Source organism: Amblyraja radiata, chromosome 5, assembly GCF_010909765.2.
Source record: "Amblyraja radiata isolate CabotCenter1 chromosome 5, sAmbRad1.1.pri, whole genome shotgun sequence".
NCBI classification, from domain to species: domain Eukaryota; kingdom Metazoa; phylum Chordata; class Chondrichthyes; order Rajiformes; family Rajidae; genus Amblyraja; species Amblyraja radiata.
Window position 1 is genome coordinate 90,693,071 of NC_045960.1, and position 13,840 is coordinate 90,706,910.

General features: G+C 43.5%; 1 protein-coding gene across 1 annotated transcript in view; it reads left to right on the forward strand.

The window, feature by feature from the left end:
* elp3 (elongator acetyltransferase complex subunit 3) overlaps positions 1–13,840 on the forward strand; it is an 80,639-nt gene that overhangs the window by 63,664 nt on the left and 3,135 nt on the right. The window lies entirely within an intron of this gene.

Below are 13,840 nucleotides of genomic sequence, written 5' to 3' on the forward strand. Positions count from 1 at the left end.
AATAACATCATGATCACTTAATTTGAGCTTCTGAAGAGATGAGAGCTTGTTTGAATTATCAAAAGGGGACAGTGCTGGAGTAACTCAGCAGGTCAGGAAGCATCTCTAGAGAACATAGAAAGACGACATTTCAAATCGAGGTACACACTATGGGCTCTGAATGAAGCTCGCAGATTTCTAAGCTCCTTGTGCCCTGACTGTGTGATTGAGAGTACTGTGCCCTCCATAATGTTTGGGACAAAGACTCATCATTTATTTATTTCCCACTTTACTCCACAATTTGAGATTTGTAATAGAAAAAAATCACATGTGGTTAAAGCGCACATTGTCAGATTTTAATCCCCTTGTCTGGACCTCGAGTCCGTAATAAAGTTTATTATTATTATTATTTAATAAAGGCCATTTTTATACATTTTGGTTTCACCATGTAGAAATAGCAGCAGTGTTTATGCATAGTCCCCCCCCCTTTCAGGGCACCATCATGTTTGGGACACAGCAATGTCATGTAAATGAAAGTAGTCATGTTTAGTATTTTGTTGCATATCCTTTGCATGCAATGACTGCTTAAAGTCTGAGATTCATGGACATCACCAGTTGCTGGGTGTCTTCTCTGGTGATGCTCTGCCAGGCCTGTATTGCAGCCATCTTTAGCTTGTGCTTGTTTTGGGGGTAGACAAAATTGCTGGAGAAACTCAGCGGGTGCGGCAGCATCTATGGAGCGAAGGAAATAGGCAACGTTTCGGGCCAAAACGCTTCTTCAGACTGATGTAGGGTGGGGGGGCGGGAAGAAGAAAGGAAGAGGAGGAGCCAGAGGGCTGAGGGAAAGCTGAGAAGGGGAGGAGACAATAAGGGCTACCGGGTGGTACAGGTGGGAAGGGAAGAATTGACCAGGGAGTTACAGAGGAAGCAGTCTTTGCGGAAAGCAGACGGGGGGAGGGGGGGGGGGCGGAGATGGGAAGACGTGGCGAGTGGTGGGGTCACGTTGGAGGTGGCGAAAATTATGGAGGACTATTTGTTGTATGTGACAGCTAGTAGGGTGGAAGGTGAGGACGAAGGGGACTCTGCCCTTGTTCCGAGTGGGGGGATGGGGAGAGAGAGCAATGTTACAGGGTATTGAAGAAACCCTGATGAGAGCCTCATCTATAGTGGGGGACGGGAATCCCCGTTCCCTGAAGAATGAGCAGTCGTTTTTGGGGCTTCAGTTTTCTCTTCAGCATATAAAAGGCATGCTCAATTGGGTTCAGATCGGGTGATTGACTTGGCCACTCAAGAATAGACCATTTTTTAACTTTGAAAAACGTCTTTGTTGCTTTAGCAGTATGTTTGGGAGTATTGTCTTGCTGTAGAATGAACTACCGGCCAATGAGTTTTGAGGTATTTGTTTGAACTTGAGCAGATAGGATGTGTCTGCACACTTTAGAATTCATTATCCTACTACCATCAGCAGTTGTATCTTCAATGAAGATAAGTCAGCCAGTACCTTCAGCAGCCATACATGCCCAGGTCATATCACCCCCACCACCGTGTTTCACAGATGAGGTGGTATGGTTTAGATCTTGCGCAGTTCCTTCTCTCCTCCATACTTTGCTCTTGCCGTCACTCTGATATAAGTTAAGCTTCGTCTCATCTGTCCACAAGACCTTTCTCTAGAACTGTGGTTGTTCTTTTAGGTTCTTCTTGGCAAACTGTAATCTGTCCATCCTATTTTGCGGCTAACCAGTGGTTTGCATCTTGCAGTAGGGCCTCTGTATTTCTGTTCATGAAGTCTTCTGCAGACAGTGGTCATTGACAAATCCTTGCCTGACTCCTGAAAAGTGTTTCTGGTCTGTTGGACAGGTGTTCGTGGATTTATTATAGAGATAATTCTTCTGTCTTCCTTGGCCTGCCAGTCCCTTTGCCATTAATAAGCTCAGCAGTGCTCTCTTTCTTCTTAAACAGTTGGTTTTGGTAAGCCTAAGGTTTGGCTGATTTCTCTAACAGTTTTATTCTTGTTTCTCATTCTCATAATGGCTTCTTTGACTTTCATTGCCACAACTTTGGTCCTCATGTTGATAAACAGCAATAAAGGTTTCCAAAGGTGATGGAAAGACTGGTGGAAAGATTAGGTGCTGAGAGCTCTCTTATACCTGCATTAAGAAGGAATTTAAACACACTGTGAAGCCATGTGTCCCAAACATTATGGTGCCCTGAAGTGGGGGGGGGGGGGGACTATGTATAAACACAGCTGTAATTTCTACATGGTGAAACCAAAATGTATATAATATCCTTTAATAGGATAAAAACCCATTAATGAGTAGTTTTAAGGACGTATGGAAACACGAGTGAAGTTGCTGGAATGGAGCAAAAAAAGAAGTTGCTGGAGGAACCCAGCAGGTCAAGCAGGAAGTGTGGAGGGAAATGGACAGTTGATGTTTCAGGTCACGAGGCTTCATCTGAACTTTCCATGAACAGATCCTGCCTGATGTGCTCAGTTTCTCCAGCAACTCAATCTTTGGTTTGTGTATATAAAAGTTGTGTGTATATAAAATACCTTACGGCAAATAAATTAAATAGGAGAGAATGTTGATTAATTCTGTTCATTTTTTGAAATGAAGAGGCATAAACCAGGTAAAGAGGAACCCAATGCACACTTAAATGAGCTGATAACAGTCGCTGAATGAACAGTTGATTATTCCTCATTAAATTCAGATGCAGGCAGGAAGACTAAACAATTGATTTTCATCCAAAATACGATCACCATCAATTGCTGTTTATCACTAGCTATGGGCAAGTCAGACACTGAAAATGTATCTATTAATTGCTTGGTTGGATATAAACTGCATTTGAGAAGGAAATTATGTTTTTTAAACGCTGTTCTCTTAGATGTTCAGGATTCATTTTTTTAGACCTTGTCTATCAATGAAGAAGTCAAAGTGAAGTGGAGAAATGTGAAGTGCAGCAAAAGCTCATTTGATGGATTCCTGAGATGCGGTGGCTGTGTTAATGAGAGTAATAAAACTGCCATCATAGGTGCATTAATGGATAAGTTTGTGAGAGAGAACAGTGGATGAAATGTGGTAGGAAGGCCAGGGTGGTGCATCGTAATTGGGAAACATTTTGAGCCAAAAGGTGGGTCACTTGCAGAAGATATTTCTTGTAACCATACAATGTTATCATCTGTCAGCAACTAGATTCAAGTCAAAGAACCATCTTTCCCACATAAATTGTCTAATATTATCATAAACACAGCCCCATTCTCTGTCTCTTTTCACTTTGGTTTCATTGCCATTTTCACTCCATCTTTAATTAGGAAATTGACTAATCTGACCAAAACCACCAATTTTGGCAAATCTTAAAGTGATTTGGCAGCTTGAGGAGAAAACTTTTGCACATTTTTCGCTCAACCTCAGCTATGTAGAGCAATTGTTATGTAATTTTCGCACACTTCCTCCAATTGGTCTCAACTTTATGCAGTAAAAAAAAAAAATTCCTCATTGCTCCATTATAGTTTTGTTGCAATGGAACTTCATTTGAATTAATTTATTTTGTGCTATGTGTAAATTTATTTTTCTCATTCCAACCTAGACAAGGTTTGGAATCTTGCCCCCGAAACAAAGCGTAACATTTATCTTGTGCATACAATTGTTGACCACAGTGAAGTGTGTAAAGGAGGCAATAATGGTAAATGTGTAATCTGAGCGTGAATCGTTATTCGTTTGGCAAGAGCTGTAAACTTAATTGTGTATTGCTTTGTTCTGGCAATAATCAATGAACATGTAAAATAAATTAGTTGTTCAAACAGCCAGGAAACAAGCTCTCTGAGCCTTGCTGCTGGCCTGGATGTAAGCAGATGCAGCAAGTTGTTTAAAGGGTTAAGTGAAAGCTTTCACCATGAATGATGCTCTACATGAGGTTTCTAACACCATACTTCATTGAATCAGCAATCCTTGAACCTGATAAATTGTGCCTGAGCCCTCCAGTTAATCCTGTCACAGCCTCTTATAAATCAGTGTGTGGATCTAGATTGCACAAAGTGATTAGTTGTAGGCGTTAGGTTATTACTGGAGATCATGAAGTGCGATTTTTTTTTTTTTTTGTCCACACCTGACACACTGATCAGCAAGTATTGCCTGCAGTTAAAAAACAGCGATGTACTCCTGAGTTAATAAATGAGCTGGCTTGCTTGTTATTTCAGTATTTTGGTAAATTGCCTGTAGCTCTAGTTCAATTTTCTGGGCAACAACTGTAAACTCATTGAACATCTGTTAAACGGGGGTGTTTGAAATTTCAACCATGTATATAATCTCTAAAATTCAGGCTAGATTCTTTCTAAATCAAGTAAAGGATAATTACAAGCAGTAACATTGATCAATTTAGTAAACTGCCTTTCAAATCAAATTATCTTTAATTACATAGAAACATAGAAAATAGGTGCAGGATAGATAGATAGATAGATAGACCCTTTATTGTCATTCAGACCTTTCGGTCTGAACGAAATTATGTTGGCTGCAGTCATACACAGAGTCAATAATAACAAAACATACAATAAACACAAATTAAACATCCACCACAGTGAGTTCACCAAGCACATCCTCACTGTGATGGAGGCAAAGTCTTAGTCTCCGTCTCTTCCCTCCTTGTTCTCCCTCTGCGCTGAGGCGATCGATCCAGGCCGAAGATGCTGCTCTCCTGTCCAGCAGACCTCCGTGGTGATGTTGCCGCCACCGAAAGCCGGAACGCCGTCTCCGCTCCGAGACGGCCCGCCACAGCATCAGCTCCGGGCCGCCGCCCCAGCTCCAGGTCCCGCAGTCTCCGCTCCAGGCCGCCGCCCCAGCTCCGGGTCCCACAGTCTCCGCTCCGGGCCGCCGCCCCAGCTCCGGGTCCCGCAGTCTCCGCTCCGGGCCGCCGCCCCAGCTCCAGGCCGCCGCCCCAGCTCCGGGTCCCGCAGTCTCCGCTCCGGGCCGCCGCCCCAGCTCCGGGTCCCGCAGTCTCCGCTCCGGGCCGCCGCCCCAGCTCCGGGCCGCCGCCCCAGCTCCGGGTCCTGCAGTCTCCGCTCCAGGTCCCGCAGTCTCCGCTCCGGGCCGCCGCCCCAGCTCCAGGCCGCTGCCCCAGCTCCGGGTCCCGCAGTCTCAGCTCCGAGCCCCGCTGCATCAGCTCCAGGCCGCCGCCGAAAGCCAGAACGCCGCACCAGCAAGTCGGGCCACCGCTGCCTTAGCCCCGAAGACGGCCAGCCTCTCGTTGGTAAGTCCTGGCTGGCTCTGCCTCCGGAGCCTCGGGGTCGGTCGCAGGTTGGAGGCCGCCAGCTCCGCTATTAGGCCTCAGCGCAGACGGAGGCAGAGAAGGGGGATACGACACGAAAAAGTCGCATTCCCCCGAAGGAAGAGACAGAGAACATGTTCACCCCCCCTCTAACACAACCCAACAAACTAAAACTTAACCAAAACAAGACAAAAAAAAACAACAGAAAAAAGTAAAGACAGACGGACTGCAGGCGAGCCGCAGCTGTTAACAGCGCCGCCACTTCCGGAGTAGGCTATTCGGCCATTCAATATGATCATGGCTGATCATCCAACTCAGTATCTCGTACCTGCCTTCTCTCCATACCCCCTGATCCCTCTAGCCACAAGGGCCACATCTAACTCCCTCTTAAATTACAGATGTCCTACTTTTAATTCTCTTTCATACCTTTAGTGAAAAACAATTTTGCAAGCACATTCTCTTATAGATAAGTAGGTGGTGGCGAGGAACAATGCCTAGATGCCAGATAGTGATCTAATTTTATTAAGGGCCTCATGGATTTAAGTACCCCTTAACAACCTGGAGAGACAGTTTGTTTTAAATATTGTATTGTGTGTGTAAAATAAGAACACAAGAGTTGGGATGGTGCAGCTGTAGTTGTTGTTGCCTTACTGCGCCAGAGACCCGGGTTCGATCCTGACTACGGGTGTTTTCTGTGCGAAGTTTGTACGTTCTCCCTGTGACCACGTGGGTTTTCCCCGCTGCTCCAGTTTCCACCTAAGTCCCAAAGACATACAGGTTTGTAGGTTGATTGGCTCTGGCAAAAAGTGTAAATTGTCCCTAGTGTGTAGCATAGTGCCAGTGTACGGGATGATCGCTGGTCGGCGTGGACTCAATAGGCTGAGGGGCCTGTTTCTGTGCTGTAAATCTAAAGTAAAGTGAGCCAACAACTTACCAACCATTTAGTTAAACACAGTGCTGGAGTAATTTAGTGGTTCAGGCAGCATCTGTAGAGGGAATAGATAGACAATGTTTCAGAGATCAGGACCCTTCTTCAGATCATGGTAGATTACATGCTGAATAAATATCTATCAATCTCAGTCTTGAAATGTTTCATTGATCTGCAATCTTTGCAGCCTATGGGGGGGGGGGGGGGGGGGGGGGGGGGATGCCCCTTTTCTTCTACTTCATGTAACACAAAGTCTTTCTTGATTTCACTCCCATTATCTCACTACCTGATTTCCTGATTAGAGAGAGGTTTAACAAGCTAGGACTTTATTCCTTGGAGAGCAGGAGCCTGAGGTGTAACCTTATAGAGGTGTATAAAATCGTGAGGGGTATAGATAGGGTGAATGCATAGTCTTTTACCCAGCGTAGGGGAATCAAGAACCAGAGGACCTAAGTTTAAGGCGAGAGGGGAAATATTTTATAGGAACCTGTGGGGCAACTTTTTCACACAGGGTGGTGGGAAAATGGAACGAGCTGCCAAAATCTAGGCAGCTACTTTAATATTTAAGACATTTGGACAGGTACATGGATATGAAAGGTTTAGGATATGGGCCAAACCCAGGCAGGTGGGACTCGTGCAGAGGAGGCCGGTTGGTCCGAAGGGCCTATTTCTGTGTTGTATGACTCCTCACCCTATCTCAATAATATTAAGTGTAACAAAGTAGTAAAAACATGCCTACAATTTTGGGATGGATCAATAGACACATTTAGAAACCTGCACTTCAACAGAAAGCCACACTGGTTCCTGGTTAGGTTGTTACTGATCCTCAAATGTAGACGGTGCAAACAGCTGAGAAATCTCACTATCAGACTATAATGATAAAGTGTGTCCCTATTTATACCTTGCTGCTTGTGGCCACCAAAAGAGGGGAATCCTGTTACGTTGGGAAGATGCAGAAGGCAAAGTGGCAGCAGATGTGGTATTGAGTCTGAAGACGGGTCTCGACTCGAAACGTCACCCATTCCTTCTATCCAGAGAATGCTGCTTGTCCCGCTGAGTTACTCCAGCATTTTGTGTCTTTCTTTGGTATTAAGGAAAGCAGTTTCAGTTCAGTTTAGTTTTCAGTATAGTTTATTGTCATGTGTACCAAGGTACTGTGAAAAGCTTTTGTTGTTTGCTAACCAGCCAGTGGAAAGACAATACATGATTACAATTGAGGCATTCGCAGTGTACAGATACATAAGGGAATAACGTTTGGTGCAAGGTAAAGCCAGTAAGGTCCGATCAAAGATAGTCCGAGGCTCCCCGATGAGGTTGATAGGAGTTCAGCACTGCTCTCCGGTTATGGTAGGACGGTTCAGTTGCCTGATAACAGCTGGGAATAAACTGTACCTGAATATGGAGGCGTGCGTTTTCATACTTCTATACCTTTTGCCCGATGGGAAAGGGGAGAAGAGGGAGTGGCCAGGGTGCGATTTGTCCTTGATAATGCTGCTGGCCTTGCCGAGGCAGCATGAGATATAAATGGAGTCAATGGAAGGGAGGTTGGTTTGTGTGATGGTCTGGGCTGCAATTTCTTGCGGTCTTGGATGGAGCTGTTCCCAAACCAAACTGTGATCATCCCGATAAAATGCTTTCTACAGTGTATCTCCAGAAGATGGTGAGGGTTGTTGGGGACATACCTCTTGAGTGGAGATGAGGAAGAATTCCTTTGGCCATGGAGGCCAAGTCATTGTGCATTTTTAAAGCGGCATTTGACAGGTTCTTGATTTAGTAAGGGTGTCAAATGTTACGGGGGAGAAAATGGGGTTGAAAGAGAAAAATCTTACATATCCATTCTTTCTCTTTGAAAATGAGACAGAAAATAATTTTCTATTGTAAGCACATTTAAAAAGCAGTTGAGAAGGTCAGCCAGTGATACTGCTACAACTTGGTGCCCTCTTCATAAAATACTTGGTTCAAGGTTCGTCCGCGATGCAGAAACTATCTTTCATTTACAAAATGAGCTACAAACAACAGAATGAGAACTGCTGATGGAGTTTGGACCTAAGCTATTTAACCAAGAATAACCACTATTTGACCTCCAGTGGGTGTTAGGTTAGTTGACCTTGGGTGAATTGCGGTCAAATTTGTATTAACTGCCCTCTGAATTGGCACCCCCACACGAATCTTTCAAATTTAGCTAGAGGCCTCTCAAGGGGGATGACGCTGGCAACATTCAGTGTAAATAATATTTGTGGTTACAATCTACAGATCAGCTTTAAACAATAGTAACGTAAATCACGCTTTACAGAAGGATAAATTTGGTCAAGTCGTTAGAGTGCTCAATCTGTAGTTCATGTGAAAATATGGAAGGAGCACAAATAGATCCTGGTGCAAATGCCCTGCAGGTATAGCTATATTTCTCTAATGAGAAAAAAGTTCCTAAAGAGCTTGGCAGGGAGAATACTAGAAGGTTTTTCCCTGCCTGAATAGTCTAGAACATGGGGTGTAACCACAGCATAAAACAGATTTGCTTCTTCACTTCTTAGTCATTATTTGGCATTCTCTATTCCTGAAGACTGTAAATGATTGTGGTTGTGTATTTGAAGCTGGAATCAATAATTACGGACACCAGGGGAATGGCAGGATATGAAGATTGGGCAGGAAAGTGGAGTGACGTGGAAGTTCACCCATGATCTCTTTGACTGGCAGAGTTCTTGATGGACCAGATGGCTTACTCTTCCTATTTCTTCTGATCTTATGACCTTCTATGTTTAAAATTTCAAATGGTCCAGGTGTATTTGAGTGCCGGATGGAAGTTGGTGGTGAAGTGGATGAAGTCAGTCAGTTGTGTGTGGGTTCAGGAGGTAGCACCAATGCAATCGTCGATTTAGCGGAGGTAGAGGTCGGGGATGGGGCCCTGGTACGTCTCGAACAAGGATTGTTCGACGTACCCTACAAAGAGGCAGGCATAGCTGGGGCCCATTGTTAGCTGATTGTTGGGTGAAAACGGGTGGAGACCCTTCTTCAGATATAAATGCAAGTTGTTGTTTATTTTTTACGACTTTTATATCTGCAAACAGTTGCCTGAGGTACTTCTGTATTCTCCCTGTACAACCAGTGTCCTATTGTCTTTCTGTCAATGCATTTCATGGCAGGGAGTCACTTAGCACCACAAAGTAATTCCCCAATCTACAAGTCTCAAATTAAGAGCTTGATGCTCTTTGCACGTAGTACATCGAGCACACGGCAGCCCCATTGCACTATCATTAACTATCTTCATTGCACTAACTTCAATAACTATCCTAAATAGCTGTTCGCTCCACGAATGGTTGCAGTATTTACCATTTACAAAATGCATTGCACATACTCACCCAAGTATTTCAACAGCCCTTCCTAAACCAATGGCTTCTACCAACAAGGGTAAGGAACACCATCACCTGTAATTTCCTTTGAAGTTTCATGTTCAGTGAGGAAATACAAAGTCCAGTCCTTCGTTATTGCTGGATCTAACCTCCCCATTAGCACTGTGCAGGTATCTTGAACAGTACAACAGTTCAGGGAGGCAGCTCCTCACTGCCTTCAAGGGCAATAAGGAACAAGCAATCAATGCTGGCCTTGCCAAAGACATCCAGATCTTGAAAACGACTTTAAAAAACCTCCACCCTCTTCTTAGATATATATCTTTCTTTTCTCTTTAAACTACAGAACCATAATCTTTTTCAATGCATTGACCCTATTTCCCCGCATCCAGAATGCATCCACAGCTAATGAACTGTATCAGAATTAGTCTGGCTTCAGTGACTGAAGTGAAACTTTAGAAGATTGAAGCTAAGATGTAAATGATTTTAAACTGACCAGGAATGCAATTGTGCACCAGGCAATTCCAACACAGAATATTACATCTTAGTGTACACAGTGAGCTCCAGTTACTGCACTTGCAGATGTACGTTGGAAGCCTGAAGCCGCATTATAACAGGTTGAATGTTATCTGGATTGCTCTCCACTACTTTTCCCCACAACTGCCTATCAACTGGAGAAAATTTAAATAATGAATCAGTGTATGACGATATACTCTAACACTTGGGTTAAGAAGGTCCTTGTGACTAAGAGAACTGTTTGTGTAATTACAAGATAAGGGCTGACAGCTGTTACAATTGCAATGATTAATGATCCTGTGATATAAATTCCCTGCTTGATTCTGCATCCATCTCTAACCTCTACTGAAGTCTTTCTGCATAGAAAGCACAATGACAGTGCTAGAATTCACGATGCTTGGAGTATCAACTGAATCAACATTACTTGTCAGCGTGGAAATTATTGAACCTGATATAACTTTTTGGCAAACTATTTGCTAATTTTCTTGTGGTTTTTAAATTATCTCTCTCGAAGCACAGAGAGGCCGATTTGCCCAAGTGCCTGGTTACCTCTTTGCTAGAGCTAACCATGTTTTAATCGGCTCATTTCCCATAGTCCTCTCAAATTATCCCCTTCAAAGATTAATATCCACGAGAGAACTGGATGAATAACAAATATACACCAAAAATGCTATTTAAAATTTATTGAGTCCACATCGGTTTTGAATAAATGCCTCGCTTCTGTTCACGTTGTCCCTCATCTCTGATGCCTCTGTGTCAACTGTGACTGACTTGGTTGCATTTCTGCATCAGAGGTGTGTAGGCTGCCCAGTAGCACAGACAGTAGAGCTGCTGCCTCAATTTTAACCTCTCATATTGTGTGCAGTGTTTGCGTATTCTCCCTGTGAACAAATGTATTCCTTCTGGGTGCTCCAGTGTCCTCTCACATCCCAACGATGTGACAGCTAGTAGGTTACTTTGACCACTTTACGTTGCTGTGAGTGGGCATATGAGGGGTAGAATCTCTGGGGTGGGTAGAGGAGGTGTTTGTAGGAATATGGAGGATAGGTTACTGGGAATGGCATTGCTCCAAGCCAGCATAGACTTGATGAGCTGAAATTTAATTATTGTAAAGAAATATGGAAATTACCATTCCACAGACATCTGTGTCAAAAATCTAGGTTGACATAATTGCAGAACAGAAGCACCGTTGCACGTCCGAGGTAGGGTCTTTCAAATTAGTTATTCAATTGTGGTCCAAACTGCACATAAAACAAAATGGATGCCATCATCTAAAAGGGTTTTATAGAATATATGGTATGGAAGCAAGTTCTTCCGTCTTATGCTTGTCAAGCCCATCCCTTTTTCCACATCTAACACTATTCCGATCCTTCCACAAAAAGCATCCTTGCTATTCACTTCAACCACTGCCAGATTTAACAATCTCATCACTCTGGGTAAATAAGTTTAATATCATCTATATAATTAAAACTCTGATCTTGACAACTTCCTGTTGCACTGCATTTGATTTTAGAAAAAACGCTACCACTTACGGCTGCGATTTTTGGCCATCCTATTCAGAGTCCCCCTCCGCTGGGCAGTACAAGAGGATTTTTCCCATTGATGAAAAATAAAAGACTTATTAATGTTTTAAAAATGTTGAGATTCTCTACCCTGTCAATCACGTCATGAAGGCCACACCCCTTCCGGACTATAAAAAACGGAAGTGTGGGGGTGCCTCAGTTCTCTGCAAGATGGGGGAGCGAAAGGTCGTGACTCTCAGTCTGAGCTGTGAATAACACTGAACACATGTCTACTAAACTGTGAGGTACACAAAATTGCTGGGGAAACTCAGCGGGTGCAGCAGCATCTATGGAGCGAAGGAAATAGGCGACGTTTCGGGCCGAAACCCTTCTTCAGACTACCACCACTCTACTAAACTGTGAGTGGTGTTACTGACCTGTGAGGGCCTTTAATGTGGTTTGAAAATGTTGTTTGAAAATGCAAAAGTGTGTTTTGGTTTGAAAATGCAAAAGTTGCCTTTGGATTGAAAATGCTAACGTTGCCTTTGGGTTGAAAATGCTAATGTTGCCTTTGGGTTGAAAATGCAAAAGTTACATTGCCTTATTGAAAAATGGTGTTGCCTTCTATATAATTAAAAGTATAATCTTGACCACTTCCTTTTTGCGCTGTATATTGATTTAAGAAAAACGCTACCATATACGGCTATGATTTTTGGCCATCCTACTCAGTCCCCCTCCGCTCATCAGGTGCCGAGGATTTTTTCCATCGATGAAAAATAAGAGTTATTAGTGTTTTAAAAATGTTGAGATTCTCTCTCCTGTCAATCACGCCATGAAGGCCACGCCCCTTCTGGTGGGGGGAGGGACTATAAAACCCGGAAGTGTGGGCGTGGCTCAGTCTCTACAAGATGCGGGAGGGAGAGGTCACAACTCTCTGTCTTTGATGGCCTTGCACCCTGCTTGAAATGGCAGGAAAGTGCACTTGAATTTGGTGGCCCTGCACCCTGCTTGAAGTGGCATTTCAAGGAATATGTGAGTCAACTGCCAGCCCACCAGCCGTGAGTGAGTGAGCTGCCAGCACAACAGGCTTGAGTGACTGAACCGCCAGCCCAAGCTCCCCCCCTTGGGGACCCAACGGGTCCCACTTAGTCTAGTCATATATATTTCCTCCTTGTACTGTGCTCTTCTTTACAAGTTGAGACACTGTCACTGCATCTACTGTAACAAAAACGTTCAGAATTGTAAAAACTTCAAGAGAAAAGAGACCCAGTCTACTATTTTTCCTGATATTTATATCCCTCCCCTTTTTTAGAATCATCCATTTACATTTTGCACCTGCTCCAAGGTTCGGTAAATGTTAGCATGACCTACAGATATTTCAATTCTGTTCCTCTGGGAATAAACAGCAGTACTTTATTTAGTGTTATTAAGTGGCCTTGGTAAACTGTGATACCACTCTCAACAAATCAGTATATGTGCACTCCCAGCTCCCTTTGCTCCTCCATGTCACTTGGATTCTACTTGCCAAGTGACCTGCCTATTCTTCCTGCAAAAATGTACCATCTTGCATAACCTTTACTGAACTTCGTTTGCCAATATGCCCACTCTGAAAATGTATCTATGTCCTCCTGTGACTCATTGCCATCCTCCTCACAATTATCATTACTGCATCCTGACCAGATTGACCTCCACAAATTTTGAAATTGTGTTTTTGATTGGAGTCTAAATCATTGACCACCCACAGACTATCCTGTGGAGTTATTTTTTCACTCCCACTCTGCATTCAGTCCTGAAGCCAGCCTGCAATCCATTCTGCTCTCCATCCTCTGACTCGGCATTCTCCTGGCTGATAAATTACTCTTATGGGTGTAAAGGTTTTTTTTTAAAGTCTGGATCAGTTGTATCTTCTGAATTGCCGTTGTACACTCTGTACCTCAAAGTTGGTTAACCAAGAATTTTATTTTTGCAATGTCTGCTCATTCATTATGGCATTTGTATTTCGATATGATTCTGTTCTCTCGTGCAGTGGGATTCTATTATCATCTACTACCAACGTCTTGCTGATGGGTTCATAATTCCTTGGACATATTCTATTCTCCCTTCTTAAATACAGGTTATGTTAACTGCCATTTCTTAGCGACACTTTTTGAAGGCAATCAGAGGCTTATCCCTGGCGTCTAATCAAACTATCCACTAAAAGTTAATATGTTTGGTACTACAGTGATGTTTGAGAGAACTAGGGTACAATTGGCTGCTATGTTTTTTATCCATTCAAACATGGATGCCTGGTCTGGGGCTACTGCACCACCATG